Below are 25,118 nucleotides of genomic sequence, written 5' to 3'. Positions count from 1 at the left end.
TATATACTAGACATGGATACACAATTAATATATAAAAGATAAAATATGAGTGCTTACGTATAAATATTGAGATTCAATATTGTAGGAAAGTACATAGATGTAACGGAGATGATAAACACTAGATTTGATTCACAAATATACCCCCGAACATTACCCATAACCTCCTTGGCAATAACCCATAATTTCCTTAGCTCTATCCCGCTCAAAAACCCATTTTGAAGGTGACACGCTCATAACCTCGTCGTAGTATTTTAGGTATATATACTACTAATAATAATATTATAATAAGATTAATAATAATAATATTAATAATAATAATAATAATAATAATAATAATAATAATAATAATAATAATAATAATAATAATAATATAAAAAATAATAATTCGGAGGAATGAACCGAGCTTTTATAGTATGTGGCCTGCTACAGTACCTCATGCGATCGCATGAGTTTTAAGTGTTTTTGCCATGCGATCGCATGGCCGCCTTATCCGTTTTGTTTGCTAGTTCGTTGACATCAAATAGTGTTTTACTGTAGCAAAGAGTGTGCACTGTAGCAAATAGTGTGTGTACTGTAGTAAATAGTGTTTACTGTAGCAAATCACTGTAGCAAGTCGTTTTCATTGTAGCACAATACGGTTTCACTGTAGCAAGTCGTTTTTACTGTAGAACTGTAGCAAAATACGGTCTTACTGTAGCAAATTAGTGTTTTACTGGTTCATCTTAAACTTTTTAGTTAACTTATCTAAATATTAATCGAATCAATAATCGAATGTTACTATCGTTTACTAAATAACTTGAAATCACACACACACACACATATATATATATATATATATATATATATATATATATATATATATATATATATATATATATATATATATATATATATATATATATATATATATATATATATATATATATATATATATATATGCACATTAAGTTATATATATATTGTTCGTGAATCTTCGAGAACAGTCAAAGAATAATTGATTACATGAATATAGTTTCAAAACTTTGAGACTCAACATTACAGACTTTGCTTATCGTGTCGAAAACATTAAATCATTTAAAGATAAAGTTTAAATTTGGTCAGAAATTTCTGGGTCATCACACCTATCATTCCGGGAAATCCTTCAGACATGATAAAAACAACATCGAAGTACTAAAGCATTCGGTACTTTGGATGGGGTTCGTTAGGCCCAATAGATCTATCTTTAGGATTCGCGTCAATTAGTAGATTGGTTTACTAATTCTTAGGTTACCAAGCAAAAGGGGCACATTCGGCTTTGATCATTCACCCATATAATGTAGTTTCAATTACTTGTGTCTATTTCGTAAAATATTTATAAAAATTGCGCATGTATTCTCAGCCCAAAAATATAAAGGGAAAAAAGGCAAATGAAACTCACTTTCACATATTTACTTCGTCGGGAAGTAAGACTTGGCCACTGGTCGATTCACGAATCTATAACAAATATGTACATATATATCAAAGTATGTTCAAAATATATTTACAACATTTTTTTAATACGTTTTACTATTTTAAGTTTATTAAGTCAGCTGTCCTCGTTAGTAACCTACAACTAGTTGTCCACAGTTAGATGTACAGAAATAAATTGATATATATTATCTTGAATCAATCCACGACCCAGTGTATACACGTCTCAGGCTAGATCACAACTCAAAGTATATATATTTTTGGAATCAACCTCAACCCTGTATAGCTAACTCCAACATTACTGCATATAGAGTGTCTATGGTTGTTCCAAATAATATATATACATGGGTCGATATGATATGTCAAAACATTTGCATACGTGTCTATGGTATCCCAAGATTACATTAGAATACATGTATAATACAATATAAGTTAGCTAGGATATGATTTGTATAGAATTGTTACAATATTTCCCGTAGCTACAACAATCAAAAAATATCTAATCTTGTTTTATCCATAACTTCTTCGTTTTAAATCCGATTTGAGTGAATCAAATTGCTATGGTTTCATATTGAACTCTATTTTATGAATCTAAACATAAAAAGTATAGGTTTATAGTCAGAAAAATAAGTTACAAGTCATTTTTGTAAAGGTAGTCATTTTAGTCAAAAGAACGACGTCTAGATGACCATTTTGGAAAACATACTTCCACTTTGAGTTTAACCATGATTTTTGGATATAGTTTCATGTTCATAAGAAAAATCATTTTCCCAGAAGAACAAATTTTAAATCAAAGTTTATCATAGTTTTTAATTAACTAACCCAAAACAGCCCGCGGTGTTACTACGACGGCGTATATCCGATTTTACGGTGTTTTTCGTGTTTTCCGGTTTTAAATCATTAAGTTAGCATATCATATAGATATAGAACATGTATTTAGTTGATTTTAAAAGTCAAGTTAGAAGGATTAACTTTTGTTTGCGAACAAGTTTCGAGTTAACTAAACTATGTTCTAGTGATTACATGTTCAAATCTTCGAATAAGATAGTTTTATATGTATGAATCGAATGATATTATGAACATCATTACTACCTCAAGTTTAGTAGCTAAACCTACTGGAAGTGACAAGAAATGATCTAGCTTCATAAGATCTTGGATGGCTTGAAAGTTCTTGAAGTAGAATCATGACACGAAAACAAGTTCAAGTAAGATTATCACTCGAATTAAGATAGTTATAGTTATAGGAATTGAATCAAAGTTTGTATATGCGTATTACCTTGATTTAGAATGATATCTTAATATAAACAACAAGGATTTCTTGAGGTTGGATGATCACTTTACAAGATTGGAAGTGAGCTAGTAAACTTGGAAGTATTCTTGATTTTATGAAACTAGAACTTGTAGAATTTATGAAGAACACTTAGAACTTGAAGATGGAACTTGAGAGAGATCAATTAGATGAAGAAAATTGAAGAATGAAAGTGGTTTTAGGTGTTTTTGGTCGTTGATATATGGATTAGATATAAAGGATATGTAATTTTGTTTTCATGTAAATAAGTCATGAATGATTACTAATATTTTTATAATTTTATGAGATATTTCATGATAGTTGCCAAATGATGATTTCCACATGTGTTAGGTGACTCACATGGGCTGCTAAGAGCTGATCATTGGAGTGTATATACCAATAGTACATACATTTAGAAGCTGTGTATTATACGAGTACGAATACAGGTGCATACGAGTAGAATTGTTGATGAAACTGAACGAGGATGTAATTGTAAGCAATTTTTATTAAGTAGAAGTATTTTGATAAGTGTCTTGAAGTCTTTCAAAAGTGTATGAATACTTATTAAAACACTACATGTATATACATTTTAACTGAGTCGTTAAGTCATCGTTAGTCGTTACATGTAAATGTTGTTTTGAAACCTTTAGGTTAACGATCTTGTTAAATGTTGTTAACCCATTGTTTATTATATCTAAAGATATATTAAATTATTACATTATCATGATATTATGATATATTAATATATCTTAGTATGATATATATACAGTTAAATGTTGTTACAACGATAATCGTTACATATATGTCTCGTTTCAAAATTCTTAAGTTAGTAGTCTTGTTTTACATATGTAGTTCATTATTAATATACATAATGACATGTTTACTTATCATTTATCATGATTAAACATAGTGTAACAATATCTTAATATGATTCGTATGTAATTAGTAAGACGTTGTTATAACGATAATCGTTATATATATCATTTCGAGTTTCTTAAATTCAATAGTCTTATTTTTATGTATATAACTCATTGTTAAAATACCTAATGAGATACTTACTTATCATAATATCATGTTAACTATATATATAATCATATATATGTCATCATGTTAACTATATATATATCCATATATATGTCATCATATAGTTTTTACAAGTTTTAACGTTCGTGAATCACCGGTCAACTTGGGTGGTCAATTGTCTATATGAAACCTATTTCAATTAATCAAGTATTAACAAGTTTGATTGTTTAACATGTTAGAAACACTTAAACATGTAAATATCAATTTCATTTAATATATATAAACATGGAAAAGTTCGGGTCACTACAGTACCTTCCCGTTAAATAAATTTCGTCCCGAAATTTTAAACAGTTGGAGGTGTTGACGTATCTTCTGGAAATAAGTGCGGGTATTTCCTCTTCATCTGATCTTCTCGTTCCCAGGTGAACTCGGGTTCTCTACGAGCATTCCATCAAACCTTAACAATTGGTATCTTGTTTTGTTTAAGTCTTTTAACCTCACGATCCATTATTTCGACGGGTTCTTCGATGAATTGAAGTTTTTCGTTGATTTGGATTTCGTCTAACGGAATAGTGAGATCTTCTTTAGCAAAACATTTCTTCAAATTCGAGATGTGAAAAGTGTTATGTACAGTTGCGAGTTGTTGAGGTAACTCAAGTCGGTAAGCTACTGGTCCGACACGATCAATAATCTTGAATGGTCCAATATACCTTGGATTTAATTTCCCTCGTTTACTAAATTGAACAACGCCTTTCCAAGGTGCAACCTTAAGCATGACCATCTCTCCAATTTCAAATTCTATATCTTTTCTTTCAATGTCGGTGTAGCTCTTTTGTTGACTTTGGGCAGTTTTCAACCATTGTTGAATTTGGATGATCTTCTCAGTAGTTTCTTGTATTATCTCCGGACCCGTAATCTGTCTATCCCCCACTTCACTTAAACAAATTGGAGACCTGCACTTTCTACCATAAAGTGCTTCAAACGGCGCCATCTCAATGCTTGAATGGTAGCTGTTGTTGTAGGAAAATTCTGCTAGCGGTAGATGTCGATCCCAACTGTTTCTGAAATCAATAACACATGCTCGTAGCATGTCTTCAAGCATTCGTATCGTCCTTTCTCTCTGCCCACCAGTTTGTGGATGATAGGCAGTACTCATGTCTAGACGAGTTCCTAATGCTTGCTGTAATGTCTGCCAGAATCTTGAAATAAATCTGCCATCCCTATCAAAGATAATAGAGATTGGTATTCCATGCCTGGAGATGACTTCCTTCAAATACAGTCGTGCTAACTTCTCCATCTTGTCATCTTCTCTTATTGGCAGGAAGTGTGCTGATTTGGTGAGACGATCAACTATTACCCAAATAGTATCAAAACCACTTGCAGTCCTTGGCAATTTAGTGATGAAATCCATGGTAATGTTTTCCCATTTCCATTCCGGGATTTCGGGTTGTTGAAGTAGACCTGATGGTTTCTGATGCTCTGCTTTAACCTTAGAACACGTCAAACAATCCCCTACGTATTTAGCAACAACGGCTTTCATACCTGGCCACCAAAAATGTTTCTTGAGATCCTTGTACATCTTCCTCGTTCCAGGATGTATTGAGTATCTGGTTTTATGAGCTTCTCTAAGTATCATTTCTCTCATATCTCCAAATTTTGGTAACCAAATTCTTTCAGCCCTATACCGGGTTCCGTCTTCCTGAATATTAAGATGCTTCTCCGATCCTTTGGATATTTCATCCCTTAAATTTCCCTCTTTTAAAACTCCTTGTTGCGCCTCCTTTATTTGAGTAGTAAGGTTAGTGTGAATCTTTATATTCATAGCTTTTATTCGAATGGGTTCTCTGTCCTTTCTGCTCAAGGCGTCGGCTACCACATTTACCTTCCCCGGGTGGTAACGAATCTCAAAGTCATAATCATTCAACAATTCAATCCACCTACGCTACCTCATATTCAGTTGTTTCTGATTAAATATGTGTTGAAGACTTTTGTGGTCGGTATATATAATGCTTTTGACCCCATATAAGTAGTGCCTCCAAGTATTTAATGCAAAAACAACCGCGCCTAATTCCAAATCATGCGTCGTATAATTCTGTTCGTGAATCTTCAATTGTCTAGACGCATAAGCAATTACTTTCGTTTGTTGCATTAATACACAACCGAGACCTTGCTTTGAGGCATCACAATATATCACAAAATCATCATTCCCTTCAGGTAATGACAATATAGGTGCCGTAGTTAACTTTTTCTTTAAAAATTGAAACGCTTTCTCTTGTTCATCTTTCCATTCAAATTTCTTCCCTTTATGCGTTAATGCAGTCAAGGGTTTTGCTATTCTGGAAAAGTCTTGGATGAACCTTCTGTAGTAACCAGCTAGTCCTAAAAACTGATGATATTGCTCAATTACATCATATATATATCTCGCAATATCGTGTAAAATACTCTCGAATCAAGGATAGTTAAGGCGGTTTCTAGAAGTAATACACAAAGGTATGAAAAGTATATCGGAAAGTGGTTTATAAAGAGTTTTGGTGAATTATGACCATTCTATAAGTTCTGATTTCATCATAGTTGATCCCGGTACAAGTTATGGTCAAATTAGCGCTCTAAAACGATAAAACAAGGCTTCAGGTATGTTGGACACCGTCCAAAATGATTGGGGCACCGTCCAAATGAAGGGAGATTTGGAAAAACGAGACAGAACAATTCAGCACAACTGGACACCATTTAGATTCCTGGACGCCGTCCAGCCCTTCATAACTGAACGCCGTCCAGAAATATGGACGCCGTTCGGGCCTTTACAACTGGACGCCGTCCAGAAATCTGGACGACGTCCAGAGTAGGTTTCAGCCTACTTTTTGCTTTTGACCAACTTTCACCACTTTAAAAGTGTATTATTAAGAGAGATACGGACAGTTATGAAATAGAGGAGTTCCAAGACGATTTTAGGAGCAAAATTGGAGAATTCCAAGCTCTTGGAAGAGGCTTAACATCCAAGAATCAAAATTCAACACCTTATCCATTCAAGATTCATTCTCTATTAGGTTGATTTCTTGTTCTTCACAATGAATTCTACTTATCAATTAATTGCTATTTTGTTTGTTAATATGATTATTGGCTAAACTCTATAATGTTTGTCTAGATTAATAACTGAGGTATTGGATGTAATCTTATGGATTGAATGTATTATGTGTGATTAGATTAGAGCTTGAATCAAAGAACCATGCTTATTGATGTCAAATCATTTGTATCTAGTTAATTGATATGTTGTTGATAAAGAGAACTCTTGTTGATGTATCATATTGATTTACAATCAACTTGTCTTAGATTGATTGTTTACTAAATCGGACTAAAGGGGTAAATTAGATCAAAATGATTAGACGATATAGGAATGAATTGCGTAGAGCGAACGCAAAAGACAATTGTTATTCAAGTCTTTGATCTAGCTAATCAACTAGTCACAAACGAAAAGGTCTAGGTGATAGGGAACCCTCCACTTAGTAATTCTAGTTTGAGTACTTACTAAAGAGAACTCTTGGTATATCTATTAGGTAACTCACACACATAGTCATTCAATCGGGTCTCAACAATATAACTTACATCCAATACCGAAGGTAAAATATCTAGATGATCATTTCGTATCTTTGATCTTAATCAAACTATCTTATTTGTTTTCTTTGCACTTGTTTTCATTATATAAACTTAAAAGACCAAAAATATTGTTTTTACTTTTAATCTTCTCTGATTTGGCTAAATCGTTAAATAGCCACAAAAACATAATATCTTGTACCTTTAAGTTTCATTTACTTAGTTAATCATAATATAGTTCCTAATTCTAGTTTGACTAATCCAACTGTCCTTGGAACGATACACGGAACTAAACCATTATTTATACTACTACACGATCGGGTACACTACCCGTTAGTGTGTAACAATCTTTAATTGGTATTTTTCTATATTATTTCATATATTAATTCATATATCACGTTTTGCACATCAAGTTTTTGGCGCCGCTGCCGGGGACAGTTTTGTGTCAAAATAGAATTGATAACGAATTTGTGATTAAGTAGTTTCTTAATTATTTTGAATTATTAATAGTCTTTGATTTTTAGACTTATAGAATCGGTACATTTAATAGTTTTGTTAGTTGTGTGATTGAAAGATTTTAGGTTGCATATGCCACATACCCGAAGTTCAGATTCACCATTTCTTACACCACTTACAGAACCTGATAGAAAGCTTGGTATGATCCCAAAAGAAGTACTTAAACTTTTTGAATCTTCATCAAAGCAGGAAACTTTTGATTCAGAATCAAGTACAACTAAGCCGAGATATTCTGAATTTGGTGAGCCCGTTCCTCCTCCAAAATTTGAAATGGAAGGAGAAGCAAGATCGGTGGTACCAAGACAATCAATGGCGGCCAAGATGAAGGTAACCCGAACCGGACAAGGTAGTGCTATTACCCCGCCCACTGGTGAGGTAAATTTTGAAATAAAAGGACCTATTCTCCAAATAATTAATAACAGGTGTCAATTTGGTGGTGGTCCGAATGAAGATGCAAACGAACATATTCGTCTTTTTTAAGAGATATGTCTTCTTTTCAAACTTAAACCAGACACTGACCAGGCCATATTTTTAAGACTTTTCCCATGGACACTCTACGGGGAAGCACGAAGTTGGTTAGATTCATTAGCCAAGGCTACGATAGAAACTTGGGATGGTATGTTGGAAAAATTTCTTAAGAAATATTTTCCAGCTTCTAAGTCTGCGAGACTCCAACACGAAATTACCCAATTCTGTCAAAAGCCGATGGAAACCTTGTACGAAGCATGGAATCGATTTTCCAAAATGCTAAGAGGTTGTCCAAACCATGGTTTGGATACCTTTCAAAAAGTCCAAATCTTTTACAAGGGTTGTGATGTTGCAACCCGAATTTCCATTGATCAAGCGGCCGGAGGTTCACTTATGGACAAAACTGAGCAAGAGGCTTATGAGATAATTGAGAAGCTAGCCGATTATTCTCATGAGTGGCATCAAGAACGACCATTTACTCGTAATGCTCAAGTCCAAAGCGCCGGTGCTTATGATGACCTTAGTTCCCTATTTGTGAAAATAGACGGTGTTGCTCGAAACATGGAAAAAATCACCAAGGAAATTCATAGTATGAAAGTAGGTTGTGAATACTGTGGTGGTCTCCATTTAGGAAAAGATTGTGATGCCGGTTTAACAATGGCTCAAAAAGAAGAAGTGGCTTTCATAAGCCAAATAAATAATAATCAATTTCAAGGAAGAGCCCAGTTTAATCGGAACTTCAACAACCCCTACAACCCTCAAGGTCAAAATTCTAATTACCAATAAGGGTCAAGTAGTGGGTTCCAACAACAAACTCCGGGTTTTTATCAAAAACCCCAACAGGAAGATAAAAAGTCAAATTTGGAGAGTATGTTGGAAAAGTTGATTGCATCACAAACTCAGCTTGTTACAAACATAAACCAAACAAACGAGAAAAACGAACACCAGTTTAGAAACCAACAAGCCTCAATTCAGAATTTGGAAAAGCAAATGAGTGGTTTAGCTAGTTTACTTAGTGAGAGAAAACCAGGAAGTTTACCGGGCGATACCAATAAGAACCCCCGAAATGAGCACGCCAATGTTATCACCACATGAAGTGGTTTAGCATACGAAGCTCTAAGAATGCCTGAAAATTCTGATTTCAGTGTTCTGTTGAACCAAAATGATGAACCGGTTAAGGAGCCGGAACAAGTGGTTGAAAAGGAAGAACGGGAGAAACCCGTAGTGAAGCCATATCAACCACCGCTCCCATACCCAAGGAAGCAACAACAAGAAAGGCTAGAAGCTGAAAGGTCAAAATTTCTAGATATGTTTAAACAAATTAGCATAAAGATGCCTTTTATTGATGTGATCTCAGGTATGCCAAAGTATGCTAAGTTTTTAAAAGACTTACTTACTAATCGGAAGAAAATGGAGGAACTTTCATCCGTCACCATGAATGCTAATTGTTCCGCAATCTTAATGAACAAAATACCAAAGACGTTAGTAGATCCTGGGAGTTTTACCATACCATGTCTCCTAGGAGATTTGGAATGCATTAAAGCATTAGCGGATTTAGGGGCTAGCATAAATTTAATGCCTTATTCATTATATGTTAAGCTAAACCCCGGGGTACTAAAACCAACCCGAATGGCAATTCAACTAGCGGACCGCTCTGTTAAATTCCCTCGTGGAATTTTAGAGAATATGTTAGTAAAAGTGGGTACCCTAGTATTTTCGGCCGATTTTGTAATTTTGGACATGGAAGAGGACACATGTGTGCCTCTCATATTGGGTCGACCTTTCCTCAATACCGCTAGAGCTATGATAGATGTTCATGGGCAGAAATTGACCCTTAGTATTAAGGATGTTAAGGTTACCTTTTCTGTTGACCATTCCTTGCAATACCCTAAGTCTACTGATGACCAATGTTATTATTTGCAAACCGTAGACGCATATTCGGAGTTGTTGCAGGAATTTCCAGAATTGCAAGGTTCGCGAGAATGCATTTTGGCGGAAGGTGATGAAGAAAACATGGTGGAAGAAGTGGAGATGTTGACCACCTTGATGGCTAACGGTTATGAGCCAAATGATGAAGAATACAGAAAGTTGGATTTAAAAAATGAGTACCGATGTAAAACATCGATTGAAGAACCTCCTGTTTTGGAACTCAAGATGCTTCCAAGTCACTTAGAATATTCTTACCTTCAAGAGGATTCTACTCTCCCGGTTATCATTTCATCCAAACTCTCTGTAAGTGAGAAGTCTAAACTTGTTTCCATGTTAAAAGCCCATAAACCGGCTCTAGCATGGAAAATTCATGACATCAAGGCTATAAGTCCCTCTTATTGTGACGACCCGGAAATTTCCGACTAAATTTAAACTTTATCTTTATATTATTCTGACACGATAAGCAATGTTTGTTAAGTTAAATCTCAAGGATTTTAAACTATGTTTATACATTCATTTAAACCTCGACCAAATTCCAATGATTCACGAACTATTAAATGAACATATATGAATATGTATGTATATGTGTATATGTTATAAATTGAAAATGTCAACAAAGTATTTAAAAGTATAATGCTTTATATGAATGTATTTGTTTCAATATGATTATCGACGAAATAAAAAAAAATTATATATATATATATATATATATATATATATATATATATATATATATATATATATATATATATATATATATATATATATATATATATATATATATATATATATATATATATATATATATATATTAAATGATTGAATTATCAGAAATATTGAATTATAATTACAAGTCTCTGTTGAGAGGGTCCACTATGATTTGAGAAATCTATTTCTCTTAACGATATTCGGAATAATTTGTAAAGCTATTTATAAATAAAAATAAAAAGTGTCATTTACGAAAGTTAGACAAAAGCTATTGGAGAATTGGTTTCCATAATATTCTATTAATCTATTTTCAAACGTACAAAAACGTTTTCAGTTTAAAAAGAACTTTATTATTAAAACGTATATAACTTTTATAAATATCTAGAATCACTTTTGACAACTCATTACTTAACCAGTATAATAAATATAACGATATTTATATTTTATTTCATTAAATATATATATAACGATTTAAATTAATATTATATATATTTATACACGTATTATACATACATAGTTTTTATATTTTTACTATACTTTAACTTTACCTTTACTTTACTTTTACTTTACTTTAACTTTAATAATTCACTTTAATAATTTATACTTTAATAATTAACTTTAATAATTCATACTTTAATAATTTACTTTAATAATTCATACTTTAATAATTCACTTTAATAATTCATACTTTAATAATTCACTTTAATAATTCATACTTTAATAATTCACTTTAATAATTCATACTTTAATAATTCACTTTAATAATTCAAAAATCTATTATAAATAGAATTCAATAGGTTTCATTATTTCATAGAAACTTGAAAATATATTTCTCTAAACTCTCTCAATCGATTTACATATATATATATATATATATATATATATATATATATATATATATATATATATATATATATATTTGCTCTATATTATTTCAAGATATTATTAGTATACATAAAATATTACGACGGAGTGATGTCCGAGTGATTTCAAAATAGTTTTTGAATGAGTCGAAGCTAAGGAAATTATGGGTTATAGCTATGGAGGTGATGGGTATGGTTCATGGGTATGCTCGTGAGGTCAATCTAGTGTTTATCATCTCCGTTGCGTCTACGTACTTTCCTGTAATATTGAATCTCAATATTGATACGTGAGCACTCATAACTTAACTTTTATATATCAATACTGTATCCCTGACTAGTGCTCGAGTATATAGGATTATGCATGCTTGTACATTCAATATTGTCCTTAGATAGGTTTGTTGAATCCTGAATTAGATACATATGCTACTGAGATAGGGTATATGATATGCATGTCATTGGAAAGCTAGCGAAAAATTAAGAACTTTTCATTTAGATATCGAATGGTTTCGATGAACGGATTTGAAGTTAAAGTCAACTGAATTTTAGTATTATTGTTAAAATGATTATTATTACTATCGTCGTTATTATTTTAATAGAAATATCATTGTTATTATAAAATATCATTATTACTATTATGTTAGTATTATCATTTTATCATAATAACATTTTTAGTAAATATAAATATTGTTATTTTTTTTATAGAATAATAATAATTATTATTACAAAATAATACAACTTTTACTTATTATTATTATGATCAATATTATTTTATCAAATAAATAGGGGATACAAAGATATTTTTCACCACGCGTAATATAATTACATTAATAATACTTACCACTATAGTTTTACGATATTAAGTGAACTTTATAAATTTTACTACTTAAGATATATAAAAGTATATTTTATCATATATAAACGTTAATATAAATTTTTATTAATAAATGAATTTTATTATTATAAAATCTAATAAATATATTTAAATATATAAAACGACTATAGCTAAGTTATATAATAAACACGTATAAATTTTAGAAGTCATTTTGGGTCAAGTTGACTTTTGTTGACTTTTGCATATTAGTCTCGAGCATTAGGATTGTGGTACACTATGGCTTGACCAAAAATTGTTAGACAAATATTGACCAACATATAAATATATATAATTAATATAGGTTCGTGAATCCGAGGCCAACCTTGCACTTGTTAAATGACGTTATATGTATTTTTACTACGAAATACAGTATGGTGAGTTTCATTACTCCCTTTTTATATATATTTTTGGGCTGAGAATACATGCGCTGTTTTATAAATGTTTTACGAAATAGGCACAAGTACTAAAACTAATTCTCTGTGGGTTTAAACCAGAAATATACCCTTAGCTTGGTAACATTAAACTACTTGTCTATGTACGGTAGGCGCGAATCCTAAAGATAGATCTATTGGGCCTGACAAACCCCATCCTGACTATGGGATGCTTTAGTACTTCGAGGTTATTTTAAACACACCTGATCTGGTGTACTTCAGAGGGTAAAACATGAACGTTAAGGCTTGTTACCGGGTGCCTACAACTTATAGAATACTTTTATACACTTGCGAGTGTACATATATTTATAAACGGAAATCTTGTGGTCTATTAATATATTGAAATGATTATTATGATAAACCTATGAACTCACCAACCTTTTGGTTGACACTTTAAAGCATGTTTATTCTCAGGTATTAAAGAAATCTTCCGCTGTGCATTAGCTCATTTTAAGGATATTACTTGGAGTCATTCATGGCATATTTTGAAAGACGTTGCATTCGAGTCATTGAGTTCATCAAGATTATTATTATGTCAATTATAGTTGGATGTATTATGAAATGGTGTGCATTCCGTCAACTTTCGTTGTAAAGAAAGTTTGTCTTTTAAAAACGAATGCAATGTTTGTAAAATGTATCATATAGAGGTCAAAATACCTCGCGATGTAATCAACTATTGTGAATCGTTTATAATGTATATGAACGGGTCCTTTCAGTTGGTATCAGAGCGGTGGTCTTAGGGAACCAGGTCTGCATTAGTGTGTCTGACTGATAGTCGTTAGGATGCATTAATGAGCCTGGACTTCGACCGTGTCTGCATGTCAAAAGTTTTGCTTATCATTTTTGTCAGAAATTGCCTGCTGATCATTCTTAGTCTAGACACGTCTTACTGCATTGATTGCATGAATAGTGTATAGACAAAATTCATATCTTAGCGTATCTGCTAATCCATATCTTAGTGTATCTGTTACTGTAAACTTTGCCTGACATATCCCGTAATTTCCTCCGTAATCTACGAAATCTTTTGCGCTATATATATAGATATTCTATGTAATTAGAATACCACCCGATAGCTTCATATCGAAAAATTCTTTATTCAATCGAACGAAATGGAATTCGTCATTAGTTCAAGTCCCTCGAATTCCGATATGGAATCCCACTCAAGCTCCGAAAGCAGTGTGACAGGAATGGATCAACCAATTAGCCATCATCTATTATGAATGAATTGGGGATAGGTTCGTAGCCTCCTCAATAATTTGAGACAAGAAGAAGGTGATCCCTTCCATCCACCACATTGCCCTCTTGGCGATGAACCTGAAGCACTTACCAGCGAACCGGTCCGAAACACCATTTTCTCTCTCATTTTCAGAGTACCTCGTCACGATTATATACTACTTCAAATTCTAAATTTTATTTATCCACTCGTCTGAACTGAAAATCACCCCGATGTAATAGAAGAAGTCAACGAGCTTCGCGCTCGAGTAGTGGCTTTAGAGAATATGGTGTAAGGGTTACAAACACCAACAAATAACGAAGTATTAATTCATAATTTCAATTTTATTGAATAAATACTCCGTAAAAGTTATGTAATTTCTAAAGTCTTTAGGGATTATTCAGTTCTAGTTTCAACCGTAAATCAAATGAGTTTAATTTAATATTAACTCATTAAATCTATATTACATCTGAAGAAAATATGCACATATATATTTTCATAAAGACTGTAATAAAATTCTGTTGTACAAAATATTAATTGTGAAAATTTTTTTTTAACGGGTAGGTAATACCCGAGAGATATATAAATTCACAATTAATATATTACATTTTTCGAATCTGATTAAGCAAATCATCAACTATACTCCCAAAATCTCACAGCAATATACATTCTTGTATAGAAATCAAAACAACCATTCTCACCCAAATTTGATTACGCATTCTGATTTTGACAAATCAAAATCCAAGTCATGATTTAATAGAAGACATCACTCTTAGATTCCTACATCTTTCAAAGCTATACATTGACTTCAAAACCGTGTTAGAACATCATATGTATATTAACGATTACAAACTGTGTTCAAACTCTCCGAAGTTTTCGAAGACACTTCAAACAATGAACAATCGAGATGATGATCCAACCACATATTACCCACATTTATGTACCTAAAAAGCTCTCGAAGCCAAAGTCATAGTTCGACGCCTATCCGTGTCAGACCCTTTGGCATTTATTAGCTAAAATGACTTTTCAATTCCTTTTCAAAGTAGACAGTTTTGTCACAGCTCAAGCAAGTCAACTTCGACTTTTCAGTCGGACTAGTCTTATTATAATCTCGATAGATACGTTGCCCTTTCATCATCGTTACTGGGGACCTTTCATATCTCGCCACCTTAGTAATAAACTTACCAACAACTTCAATTATCTTTGACTTTTCGAAAAATCATTATATTTATTGAAATCACATCATTTACTCAATCGCATCTTGTAACGAGAATTGTCATACGAATCATCGAAAAACAGTAATCAGTATTTTGAAATCTCGCAGCATGTCTACGCCAACAGTTATATGTGTACGTAAAACGTCTATCTCCTGGACTTACATACTTTGAATGTGAAGTTCTGAAAAATATTCTGAACTACAAACTAGTTCTTGAAATGCTGACGAAGCATCAAAAACTGTAAACGATCTTAACAGTAAAAAGTTTGATGACAAAGAATAGTAAGGTGGTAAAGCTGAGAAAAAGAGAAGGTTTGGAACTGGAAAACGGATTGAACAGACTATGAAAGAGGCTGTGGACAAATCACAAAGACTAAATCTGCCTTCAAAGAATCCAAATGATTCAGTGCCTGCTAAAGTCATTAACGAATACCTCACTCTTTATTCTAAACCTTTACAGACAAATCTTCATCATCATCCATCAATATTAGAAATTCTAAGATATTATCATATCTTTCATTATAAATATCCGCGATATTTCTGAAGATATTTTCACAACTAATCTTATCTGAAGTCATTTATCTCTTTGCGCTATCAGTGTTACATCATATAAGAAACTATTAGTTTCTATATTCTATAAACTTTCGAGTTTAAATTACGAATGTTTTGAAGTAGTGTTGGGAACTGAAGCATGAGTTAGTATAATATAATGACACTTGATCAACGTGATTATATTACAGTAAGTCATGCTGAGTTTCTAATGGGACATGACGATTCACAGACCATGCCGTCATCATATTCCATGTTACACGACTTTTGTATTCTATTTAATCTCTAAAAATATCAAGAATATATTTTCTTGATGATTCGGTCTTTTCAGGGTATTCTGGTAAATTAACAAATCAAGATCGTGCCATTACCATTTCCTTCTTAGAACATTAACTATGTTCATTCTGAAATTCATATCTGCGAATACTGGACCACTACAAACGTTGCTTAATCACAAGAAGAAGAAACGAAAGGACAAAACTCCAAAATAGAAATTGGAGTATAAATCGCAGCAAATAGAAGGGAGCATTAACTTGGATGTCAATGATTATAGAAGACAAAAGCAGGGGCTTTGAAATATAAGGGAAGATAAAAAACCAACAACCACCCAAAAATTATAAACCGTATATATCGATGCATATAGCAATATAAAGACACGGAAGAACTAAAAACACTATAAAACCGAGAGTATAGTAGTAATAAATAGATTCTTCCGGAGGCAGATGAAAAAGAAGAACGACAGATATGAAAGTGAGGAGTATATCGAGAATCAGTACTGGATGAAGCATATTGACAAATACTTTAAAATATGAGTTGAGGGAGAAAGAATAGAAGGTGTGAGTTGTAAGGAAACGAAGGAGGTGGATTTATAGTGAAATACCCGACAGAGAAATCAAGATGGATTATCGTATTAATTCGAAGAGAATCATAATCTCCTTAATCACCGAAGCATCAAATCCAACATAGATTATAAAGATTTTCTTTAAATTCGGAGATCAATTGTGATGACGTCAAAAGATATGACGAATTACTATAATCTTATTTCCTTCATTTACGATAACTTCCCTCATACGCTTTGAGTAATCGAATTATTTTATCCATACTTCTTAGACATGATAAAACTTCATAATCGTCATAATAACATTCTCATTGTTAGCCATAACGACCTCTATCAAATTTCGAGGACGAAATTTCTTTAACGGGTAGGTACTGTGACGACCCGGAAATTTCCGACTAAATTTAAACTTTATCTTTATATTATTCTGACACGATAAGCAATGTTTGTTAAGTTAAATCTCAAGGATTTTAAACTATGTTTATACATTCATTTAAACCTCGACCAAATTCCAATGATTCACGAACTATTAAATGAACATATATGAATATGTATGTATATGTGTATATGTTATAAATTGAAAATGTCAACAAAGTATTTAAAAGTATAATGCTTTATATGAATGTATTTGTTTCAATATGATTATCGACGAAATAAAAAAAAAATTATATATATATATATATATATATATATATATATATATATATATATATATATATATATATATATATATATATATATATATATATATATATATTAAATGATTGAATTATCAGAAATATTGAATTATAATTACAAGTCTCTGTTGAGAGGGTCCACTATGATTTGAGAAATCTATTTCTCTTAACGATATTCGGAATAATTTGTAAAGCTATTTATAAATAAAAATAAAAAGTGTCATTTACGAAAGTTAGACAAAAGCTATTGGAGAATTGGTTTCCATAATATTCTATTAATCTATTTTCAAACGTACAAAAACGTTTTCAGTTTAAAAAGAACTTTATTATTAAAACGTATATAACTTTTATAAATATCTAGAATCACTTTTGACAACTCATTACTTAACCAGTATAATAAATATAACGATATTTATATTTTATTTCATTAAATATATATATAACGATTTAAATTAATATTATATATATTTATACACGTATTATACATACATAGTTTTTATATTTTTACTATACTTTAACTTTACCTTTACTTTACTTTTATTTTACTTTAACTTTAATAATTCACTTTAATAATTTATACTTTAATAATTAACTTTAATAATTCATACTTTAATAATTCACTTTAATAATTCATACTTTAATAATTCACTTTAATAATTCATACTTTAATAATTCACTTTAATAATTCATACTTTAATAATTCACTTTAATAATTCATACTTTAATAATTCACTTTAATAATTCATACTTTAATAATTCACTTTAATAATTCAAAAATCTATTATAAATAGAATTCAATAGGTTTCATTATTTCATAGAAACTTGAAAATATATTTCTCTAAACTCTCTCAATCGATTTACATATATATATATATATATATATATATATATATATATATATATATATATATATATATATATATATATATATATATATATATATATATATATATATATATTTGCTCTATATTATTTCAAGATATTATTAGTATACATAAAATATTACGACGGAGTGATGTCCGAGTGATTTCAAAATAGTTTTTGAATGAGTCGAAGCTAAGGAAATTATGGGTTATAGCTATGGAGGTGATGGGTATGGTTCATGGGTATGCTCGTGAGGTCAATCTAGTGTTTATCATCTCCGTTGCGTCTACGTACTTTCCTGCAATATTGAATCTCAATATTGATACGTAAGCACTCATAACTTAACTTTTATATATCAATAGTGTATCCCTGACTAGTGCTCGAGTATATAGGATTATGCATGCTTGTACATTCAATATTGTCCTTAGATAGGTTTGTTGAATCCTGAATTAGATACATATGCTACTGAGATAGGTTATATGATATGCATGTCATTGGAAAGCTAGCGAAAAATTAAGAACTTTTCATTTAGATATCGAATGGTTTCGATGAACGGATTTGAAGTTAAAGTCAACTGAATTTTAGTATTATTGTTAAAATGATTATTATTACTATCGTCGTTATTATTTTAATAGAAATATCATTGTTATTATAAAATTTCATTATTACTATTATGTTAGTATTATCATTTTATCATAATAACATTTTTAGTAAATATAAATATTGTTATTTTTTTTATAGAATAATAATAATTATTATTACAAAATAATACAACTTTTACTTATTATTATTATGATCAATATTATTTTATCAAATAAATAGGGGATACAAAGATATTTTTCACCACGCGTAATATAATTACATTAATAATACTTACCACTATAGTTTTACGATATTAAGTGAACTTTATAAATTTTACTACTTAAGATATATAAAAGTATATTTTATCATATATAAACGTTAATATAAATTTTTATTAATAAATGACTTTTATTATTATAAAATCTAATAAATATATTTAAATATATAAAACGACTATAGCTAAGTTATATAATAAACATGTATAAATTTTAGAAGTCATTTTGGGTCAAGTTGACTTTTGTTGACTTTTGCATATTAGTCTCGAGCATTAGGATTGTGGTACACTATGACTTGACCAAAAATTGTTAGACAAATATTGACCAACATATAAATATATATAATTAATATAGGTTCGTGAATCCGAGGCCAACCTTGCACTTGTTAAATGACGTTATATGTATTTTTACTACGAAATACAGTATGGTGAGTTTCATTACTCCCTTTTTATATATATTTTTGGGCTGAGAATACATGCGCTGTTTTATAAATGTTTTACGAAATAGGCACAAGTACTAAAACTAATTCTATGTGGGTTTAAACCAGAAATATACCCTTAGCTTGGTAACATTAAACTACTTGTCTATGTACGGTAGGCGCGAATCCTAAAGATAGATCTATTGGGCCTGACAAACCCCATCCTGACTATGGAATGCTTTAGTACTTCGAGGTTATTTTAAACACACCTGATCTGGTGTACTTCAGAGGGTAAAACATGAACGTTAAGGCTTGTTACCGGGTGCCTACAACTTATAGAATACTTTTATACACTTGCGAGTGTACATATATTTATAAACGGAAATCTTGTGGTCTATTAATATATTGAAATGATTATTATGATAAACCTATGAACTCACCAACCTTTTGGTTGACACTTTAAAGCATGTTTATTCTCAGGTATTAAAGAAATCTTCCGCTGTGCATTAGCTCATTTTAAGGATATTACTTGGAGTCATTCATGGCATATTTTGAAAGACGTTGCATTCGAGTCATTGAGTTCATCAAGATTATTATTATGTCAATTATAGTTGGATGTATTATGAAATGGTGTGCATTCCGTCAACTTTCGTTGTAAAGAAAGTTTGTCTTTTAAAAACGAATGCAATGTTTGTAAAATGTATCATATAGAGGTCAAAATACCTCGCGATGTAATCAACTATTGTAAATCGTTTATAATGTATATGAACGGGTCCTTTCACTTATTGTACACATAAGATATTAATGGAAGATAACTATAAGCCATGTGTACAAAGACAAAGGCGACTGAACCCTAATATGCAAGAGGTCGTTAAAAAGGAGATTTCCAAACTCCTAGATGCGGGTCTTATTTACCCAATTTCGGATAGTCCTTGGGTGAGTCCGGTCCAATGTGTACCCAAAAAGGGTGGCATGACCGTTATCACCAATGAAAACGATCAATTAATTTCCACTAGGACTATCACGGGTTGGAGGGTATGCATTGATTATAGAAAATTAAATGATGCTACCCGAAAAGACCACTTCCCCCTTCCTTACATTGATCAAATGTTGGAAAGGTTAGCAGGAAAGTGAAGGTATTTCGTATGCCCGAGAGACATATTAAATTAAAGTGGCTAATATATTTTGATCCAAGTCGGGTCATACCCAATAACAAACTTACCGACACCTTATAAGTATTAAATCATAACGGTTGGATCGTTAAGTAAATACGCGACGCTTGAACTTTAGAAAATCGGTTTTCTAAAATATCATCACTTGAGACAAATTATTTGGATAATTTATATGTAATTATTTATAGGTTTAAATAATTATGTTGTGTTATATTTTATAAAATGGTTTATAAAATCATTGCAAGAACAAATACATATACAAGTTTTATAAAAGTTTATACAAGTTTTATAAAAATTACATCTTGTATATAAAAATGGGTTAGTGTGTGGGCAGATTTTGTAGCCCCAAGAAATGCCCTCCCATGCTTATTCCTTTGGTATTTTTGAGGCTTCAACTTTCAAGGACAAGCACATCAAGTATACCAAGGCATTTGACCAAAAACTTGCATGTAACACACATACAACACACTTGAAAAATTCTGCTCTCTTTCTCTTCATTTCTGGCCGAAACTTTCAGCCTTTTGGAGAGGGTTTTCAAGTTTATTTTCAAGCTAAATTTAAGTGTCAATAAATCCTAACCATTGCATTAGGTGTTGGGTAAAAGTTTGGGGTATTATCTCTTGAGGTTTCATAGTTTTGAGACTCCATTCATCACCATCTTTTACAACCTGCTGTCCAGATTTTGGGTTCAAAGAAAAGTGGGTTTCTAGCTTGGTTTTAAGGTGATTGAGTGTATAAAACATAACCAAGTTCAAGGGTGGTGTTGGTGCATCAAAAGCTTGGGGTTTTAACACACTTGTTCATCATCTTCATTATCATTTTAACCTCCTAACTTGGAGAAGGTATAACTTCATGAACTAGCTCTTTTACTTTTAAGCATATATTCTTGACTTGATATTCATATGGGATTCATGTTTAAATGGTTAAACTTTATATTAATTTGTTTACATTAATATGCTTCCGCTTTATGTTCAAATTGGTTTTGACATGCTCTACATGAAACTTGTTAATATAATGAATTCCAACAGAAAGAACTTTTATTATTTTCTTGACGGTTTCTCGGGATATTTCCAAATCCCTATAGCACCCGAGGACCAAGAGAAAACCACCTTTACATGCCCTTATGGTACTTTCTCCTATCGACGTATGCCCTTTGGCTTATGCAATGCTCCTGCTACCTTTCAAAGGTGTATGGTAGCTATTTTTAATGATATGATTGAAGACTTTATGGAACTATTCATGGATGACTTTTCAGTCTCCGGTGATTCTTTTGATTCATGTCTTCATAATCTTGAGCGTATGTTGATTAGGTGTGAAGAATCTAATCTTTTACTTAACTGGGAAAAATGCCATTTTATGGTAAGAGAGGGCATTGTTTTAGGTCATAAAATTTCCTCTGCGGGACTGGAGGTGGACAGAGCTAAAGTGGAAGTCATAGCCAAATTACCACCACCGTCAAATGTGAAAGGTGTAAGAAGTTTTCTGGGGCACGCCTGAAATGTCCCGTTCTTATTGATTAAAAACGTTCCATATTAATTGACTTCGTTGCGAGGTGTTGACCTCTATATGAGACGTTTTTCAAAGACTGCATTCATTTTAAAACAAACCATAACCTTTATTTTATCAATAAAGGTTTCAAAAGTATTACGTAGATTATCAAATAATGATAATCTAAAATATCCTGTTTACACACGACCATTACATAATGGTTTACAATACAAATATGTTACATCGAAATCAGTTTCTTGAATGCAGTTTTTACACAATATCATACAAACATGGACTCCAAATCTTGTCCTTATTTTAGTATGCAACAGCGGAAGCTCTTAGAATTCACCTGAGAATAAACATGCTTTAAACGTCAACAAAAATGTTGGTGAGTTATAAGTTTAACCTATATATATCAAATCATAATAATAGACCACAAGATTTCATATTACAATACACATCCCATACATAGAGATAAAAATCATTCATATGGTGAACACCTGGTAACCGACATTAACAAGATGCATATTTAAGAATATCCCCATCATTCCGGGACACCCTTCGGATATGATATAAATTTCGAGGTACTAAAACATCCGGTACTTTGGATGGGGTTTGTTAGGCCCAATAGATCTATCTTTAGGATTCGCGTCAATTAGGGTGTCTGTTCCCTAATTCTTAGATTACTAGACTTAATAAAAAGGGGCATATTCGATTTCAATAATTCAACCATAGAATGTAGTTTCATGTACTTGTGTCTATTTTGTAAATCATTTATAAAACCTGCATGTATTCTCATCCCAAAAATATTAGATTTTAAAAGTGGGACTATAACTCACTTTCACAGATTTTTACTTCGTCGGGAAGTAAGACTTGACCACTGGTCGATTCACGAACCTATAACAAATATGTACATATATATCAAAGTATATTCAAAATATATTTTCAACACTTTTAATACATTTTGATGTTTTAAGTTTATTAAGTCAGCTGTCCTCGTTAGTAACCTACAACTAGTTGTCCAACGTTAGATGTACAGAAAAAATTGATATATATTATCTTGAATCAATCCACGACCCAGTGTATACACGTCTCAGGCTAGATCACAACTCAAAGTATATATATTTTTGGAATCAACCTCAACCCTGTATAGCTAACTCCCACATTACTGCATATAGAGTGTCTATGGTTGTTCCAAATAATATATACACATGGGTCGATATGATATGTCAAAACATTTGCATACGTGTCTATGGTATCCCAAGATTACATAATATATTAGAATATATGTATAATATAATATAAGTTAGCTAGGATATGATTAATATAGATTTGTTACCAATTTTCACGTTGCTACAACAAGAAAAATTATCCAATCTTGTTTTACCCATAACTTCTTCATTTTAAATCCGTTTTGAGTGAATCAAATTGCTATGGTTTCATATTGAACTCTATTTTATGAATCTAAACAGAAAAAGTATAAGTTTATAGTCAGAAATATAAGTTACAAGTCGTTTTTGTAAAGGTAGTCATTTCAGTCGAAAGAACGACGTCTAGATGACCATTTTAGAAAACATACTTCCACTTTGAGTTTAACCATGATTTTTGGATATAGTTTCATGTTCATAAGAAAAATCATTTTTCCAGAAGAACAACTTTTAAATCAAAGTTTATCATAGTTTTTAATTAACTAACCCAAAATAGCCCGCGGTGTTACTACGACGGCGTAAATCCGGTTTTACGGTGTTTTTTGTGTTTCCAGGTTTTAAATCATTAAGTTAGCATATCATATAGATATAGAACATGTATTTAGTTGATTTTAAAAGTCAAGTTAGAAGGATTAACTTTTGTTTGCGAACAAGTTTAGAATTAACTAAACTATGTTCTAGTGATTACAAGTTTAAACCTTCGAATAAGATAGCTTTATATGTATGAATCGAATGATGTTATGAATATCATTACTACCTAAAGTTTTCTGGATAAAGCTACTGGAAATGAGAAAAATGGATCTAGCTTCAAAGGATCCTTGGATGGCTTGAAAGTTCTTGAAGCAGAATCATGACACGAAAACAGTTCAAGTAAGATTTTCACTCGAAATAAGATTGTTATAGTTATAGAAATTGAATCAAAGTTTGAATATGAGTATTACCTTGTATTAGAAAGATATATTACTATAAATAAGAAAGATTTCTTGAGGTTGGATGATCACTCTACAAGATTGAAAGTAAGCTAGCAAACTTGGAAGTATTCTTGATTTTATGAAACTAGAACTTCTAGAATTTATGAAGAACACTTAGAACTTGAAGATAGAACTTGAGAGAGATCAATTAGATGAAGAAAATTAAAGAATGAAAGTGTTTGTAGGTGTTTTTGGTCGTTGGTGTATTGATTAGATATAAAGGATATGTAATTTTGTTTTCATGTAAATAAGTCATGAATGATTACTCATATTTTTGTAATTTTATGAGATATTTCATGCTAGTTGCCAAATGATGGTTCCCACATGTGTTAGGTGACTCAAATGGGCTGCTAAGAGCTGATCATTGGAGTGTATATACCAATAATACATACATCTAAAAGCTGTGTATTGTACGAGTACGAATACGGGTGCATACGAGTAGAATTGTTGATGAAACTGAACGAGGATGTAATTGTAAGCATTTTTGTTAAGTAAAAGTATTTTGATAAGTGTCTTGAA

Source organism: Rutidosis leptorrhynchoides, chromosome 6, assembly GCF_046630445.1.
Source record: "Rutidosis leptorrhynchoides isolate AG116_Rl617_1_P2 chromosome 6, CSIRO_AGI_Rlap_v1, whole genome shotgun sequence".
NCBI lineage: Eukaryota > Viridiplantae > Streptophyta > Magnoliopsida > Asterales > Asteraceae > Rutidosis > Rutidosis leptorrhynchoides.
The sequence above is the reverse complement of the archived record's forward strand: the minus strand, read 5'-3'. Positions refer to the sequence as shown.